Source organism: Microtus ochrogaster, linkage group LG1, assembly GCF_000317375.1.
Source record: "Microtus ochrogaster isolate Prairie Vole_2 linkage group LG1, MicOch1.0, whole genome shotgun sequence".
Taxonomy (NCBI): Eukaryota; Metazoa; Chordata; class Mammalia; order Rodentia; family Cricetidae; genus Microtus; species Microtus ochrogaster.
Window position 1 is genome coordinate 21039794 of NC_022027.1, and position 5293 is coordinate 21045086.

At 41.9% G+C, this 5293-nt stretch overlaps 1 protein-coding gene across 4 annotated transcripts in view; it reads left to right on the plus strand.

The window, feature by feature from the left end:
• Tbc1d1 (TBC1 domain family member 1) overlaps positions 1 to 5293 on the plus strand; it is a 185914-nt gene that overhangs the window by 69106 nt on the left and 111515 nt on the right. The window lies entirely within an intron of this gene.

Here is a 5293-nt window from a genome sequence, read left to right on the forward strand (position 1 = left end):
AGAGAGAGAGAGAACTTCACCTCCAGAGAACCCGTTAGCTCGTCTCTTACCCTTTATAAATAGCAATTAGACGGAGTTCTATCTCCAGTTATGATGTGAGGCATTCAGAGTGGGTTGGTTTTCCCCCACTAATTACATTTTTTGAATACCTGTTTGGGAGCACGTGTGGCTTCGCCTGTAATTTAAGTTATAAAGTGGAGACAGAAACTAGGTAAGGTTGGTTTTGAGGTGACACCAAGGAACAATATCCCAACACTGACTCCTGACCAGAGTGGCCTCCGGAAGCAGCTGGTGCTTCACTGAGAGGGTTGTAGAAAAGCTTTAAGCCTGTACGTAGAAAGTATGATTTTCTGTTGAATGTCCACATTTTTGCTTTTGAAGACTCATTTAACTTTTCTAAGTAACACTAAACTTAAAAAAAAATATAGTATTAATGTAGTTTGTGAAGTGGTTCAGAATATATATATTCTTCAGGTGCAGAACTGAGTTACTTTATTATTGTTGTTGGTGTTTATTTATTTTGGTTATTGTTGTTTTTTAATACTGTACTCTAAGGAGGAAAATTGAGCTTCACAGAGATGTGTCATTCCAACACCAGCAAGAAGAAGTAATTACAACTAAAAAACAAAAACAAAGAAGCAGTAGCAGGCTTTTTTTTTTTTTTTTTAGTTTTTGGTTTTTGTTTTGTTTTGTTTTAAGAATAGTAGATCTTTACAATCTACCCCTTGTGTTTAGTTTGGTCTCTCACATCCTGGAATTAAAGTTGTATGCCTCCATGCCCAGCTGTATAATTTTACATACACACACACACACACATACACACCTACATACACACATGTATAATGTATGTGTGTATTGTGTAGCTCGTGCAATTATAGATTACACCTTGAATTACTTTTCTCACCCAGTGTTTTGTGAATGAAGGATGTCACCTCTTTTGAGAGTATTTCATGAACTGGGGTGTGGTGGTGTGTACCTGTAAACATTGAGGTGGAGGGAGAAAGATAACGAGTTAGGGTCATCCTCAGGTACGAATCGAGGTATGGTCAGTATAGGCTTCAAGAAATTGAGTCTCTTGAGTTTCAAACTAAAACTAAATCAAACTAAGATCAAAAAAGAAAGAAAAACTACTCGGGATTATAGACTATAAGAGTGACGTTCACTTTATGGGCACCTGTGTAGACCTGTGCTTGCTTATGGTGAAGACTTTGTTTTAAAATAGGGAATGGTCTAAAGGCGGAAAGAAAGGTATAGGTAACACACAATGGGCATAATCCTAACGGGCATTTATAGTCGACTTAGAGATGCTTACGATCACTCAGATGCACACAGGCATGGGCCTCACACTACACCTACCTGTCATTCAGCTGATTTATTTTCCATTTTGACCTTGGCAGAGGAAGCTCTGCACCTGGCAGGGGAGGAAAAGGGGAGTGGGTGTGGTTGATGCAGAGGGATACCTGAGCTGGCAGTCTCCTTGTGTGGATGGCACTCGCTAACTGTAGAGAGCAACCTAGTAATGAAGGAATAAGACCTAGGTGGGAAAACGTTTGAGAGTTGTTGTTTTGTTTTTAAACGAGTACACACCCTGTTCTGCTTTTAGTTGAGCACGGAGCTTGGTCAAGGTGTGCACTGAATAAATGATAGATCTGCTTCTTCATAAGTCTTCCTAGGGATAGTTGTTCCTCTTCCCCCGTAATAAATAAAAAGAAACTTCTCGAGCTTTCTGGTGTTTAGACTACCCCTGCAGACGTCCCCAGCCCCACAGCCTTGAGCTTGTCTGTTGCTTGAATCTTTGCTTCTACATATCTGTTAGTGAAAACTGATCCCAGAAAACCTACCAGGTAACCCTAGAAATCTACTCGGATTTGTACCTGCCTGTAGACTGTGACTAAGGTTATTGCTAGTGTCACAGGATTTTGAGTGTATGTATATGTCAGTTTACAGATAAAAATGAATGATGGTGTATAAAAATGTAGGCAGACTTTCTGTGTCTGAAATTCAAGGTATTTTCATATGGATTGTGCCGTATGTTATTTTCCAGGGACTGTAGGTTTATTCAGCAAATGTATATTGTGTACTCTCTGTGTACCAGGTAACACTCATGGTCTAGAGTAGTGTTCTCAGCCTGTGGGTCTCACCTCTTTGGGGGTCGCATATCATATCCTTCATATCAGATATAAAAATTCATAACAATTGAAAAATTACAGTTATGAAGTAGCATTGAAATAATTATATGATTAGGAGTCGTTACAACCTGAGGAATTGTATTAAAGGGTTGCAGCATTAAGAAGGTTGAGAACCCATTGCACTGGAGGTATATTTGCACAGTAGGTTTGTCATTTAAAAATTGCATATTGAAGATTTTCATTTTTGTTTTTTGTTTGAGACAGAATTTCAATATCTAGCCCTCATTGGCTTCAAACATGTGATCCCCCTGCTTTGCCTCTTGAATTGTGTGTGTGTGTGTCAAGGGGCCAGGGCAGCCTTTCCATAAACTCATGGAGATCCTCCTGCCTCTTCCCCTCAAGTGTTGGGATTAAAGACATGCACCACCATACCCAGCTCACCCTGAAGTTTTATAAGGCAAATATTTTAAAATGCCTTAGAAAAGAATAATTTTTAAGAAGTTATTGATTGCTAATTTTTCCTATTTTGTCTTTGTCTAAAACATGCATTTGTAGTCATCTTCATTCATAGGTCACTTAATATGTAGATATGCAGTGCCTCTGTTATATGCCAGGCTGTTGTGACCAGCTGGGGGTTCAGCCGGAGAGAGGTAGACCAGTTCCCTATTTTTATGGTCTTTTCATTCTGATAAGGAGAGACAGAGAAGCCAATAGATAAGCAAGGTGATTCCAGCTGGTGGTCAGTGCTAGGAAGAGAAATAGACGGAGAGGGCGTGGGGATTGGGTTGGGTGGGGCGAGCTGCAAGCTTGCCCTGGTGCCCAGCGGCAGCACAAAGGCCCAGTGAGCTGGTGCAGAGAAGCAGACTCCATCCAGAGTGTGGAGGGTCTTCTAGGCCAGCTGGATGAGAGCTCTGAGCACAGGGCTGGGTTTGGTTGGTGTTTAAACACACTAGGAGGCCAGTAGGAGGGTGGAAGGAAGTGGTGGTGTTCGCTAATGTGTGTTGTGGATGGGAGGGCGCTGACTTCTTGGGCTATACTTGGGCTGTTGTGGCTCTGTTAGGAGGTGATGGTGGTAACCTAGGCTTGAGTAGTGAGGCAGGAAGGCCGCATCATCGCTCTGCAGCTTTTGCAAGCTGGCCTGCTGGCTCGCCTCAGTCTTCTTTCCTGAAGCAATTTCTTGCTTGTTATTTGTACAGTTGCATATTGAGTACAATTGTGTCTTGTTCTTTGGTCAGTCGCTGCTAACCACAGCATTCAGTCAAGTCCTGTTCAGGCTCGCAGTTTATTTATTCACCCTGGAGTTTTTCTGTGTCTGGAGTAGCCCACCTTCAGTGCCAACGTCGGCCGGACTTGCTCTTCCGTTACCAGAACATAGAACAGCCGCTCTCCCTGTGCTTTTCTTGGGAGGTGTCCACCTGGCTATGGCAAGTGTTTAGTTAGGCAACACTGCAGCCTTGCTTGAAGTCAGTCCTATGTTGGTTTGTCCTTGATGTGTCCTTGAAGCACAGGCATTTTCTTCTTTATATTATTGCTACATTTAATTAGTAGTTGCTTAAGTTTAATAAAGAGCGAAGAACTCCTTACTAATAGTCACGCCACTGCTTGAGCTTGGAAAATGTGCTGCCTCTGCTAAGTGCAACTGGAGTAAGCCACACATCAGTCCAGCTTTGGGGGAGCCTTTGTCGCTGTCTGTAGTGGTGCAGGTTCTCTTGGGCTAATACCTCAAGCATCGGTGGTTTCTGTGAAGAGAAAATGGAGGAATGCGGGAGTGGGTGCTGTCTCCAGCAGAACACAGCCAGACCCGGTGTCACGAGAAACAAGGTTAATCATAGTTTGTTGCTTGGACGAGTTCCCTAACTCATCTTAGTCTGTTTGTGTCTGTGCCCTAATGGTCCATTTCTGTCAGAACCCCTCCGTCCTCTGGTCCTCTGTCCTTTTCCTGAGGCATCCCTGATTAATCATTCATTCGTTGCCTGAGTGGAGAGTACCGGGAAGGGAAAGGTAGGGCTGGCTTTGTTGGGCTGCTAGAATTGTAAATAAAAAGCCTCTCCTGCCTTGTCATGGGCCATCCAGCTCTTTATTAGACCAATCAGGTGTTTTAGACAGGCAAAGTAACACAGCCTCACAAAGGTAAACAAATGCAACATAAAAGAATGCAATATATCTTTCCATCATTAAACAAATATTCCACAGCATAAACAAACATAGCACATTTTAAACTAATATTTCACAACACTTCAGTCTCCTGCAAAAACAGCAAATGCTGCTAACTGCTGAGCTACCTCTTCAGCCCCCTTTGAATTCTCATATAGCACTATATAGGCAAATCTATGAGACCTATGAAAAAACAAATCTTTAGTTAGATTTGTGAGACTATAAACCTCAAACTGACTCCATTTAAAAATTCTTGTTATCTCTGATTTTGTCATAAACAGAAGAATGAATCATATTCTACATTATTCTGTTAGATTTACCTGAAAAACAATATGGTGTTCATGCAGTTTGATTCTTTCCTGCAGCTTCTTTTCTATCTGTCATGTGTTAGGACAGAAGAGATGCATGGATTCTGTTTACTACTTTGACCACAATTATCCAGGTTAATTTTGCTAAGCTGTTTTCTGTTGCAGGGGAGTGGGCCCCTTGTTTGTCCCAGCTGCCTGGCTAGCTTACATCCAAAACAACCACACAGAAACTGTATTCATTAAAATACTGCTTAGCCATTAGCTATAACTTTTTATTGGCCAACTCTTACATATTAGTTTAACCCATTTCTATCAATCTGTTTATCACCATGAGGTAGTGGCCTACCAGAAAAGTTTCAGCACATCTACCTCTGGCCACGGATCCATGGCGTCTCTGACTCTGCCCTTCTTCTTCCCAGCATTCAATTCTGTTTTCCCCACCTACCTAAGTTCCACCCTATCAACTAAGCCAAGGCAGTTTCTTTATTCATTAACCGATGAAAGCAACACACAAACATAAGGACCTCCTACACCAGTTTTCTCCTTCTGAAAGGAACTTCACATCTGTTTGTGCTTTCTTTCCTTTCGTTGGCACAGTCTGCTTTTGACTAACATCAAAATGTGCTTAGGAAACTGTGAAGACCATTTGTAAACAGACTGTTAAGAAGCTGGTTAGGTGGGTAGTTGAGTGGATGCTGCACA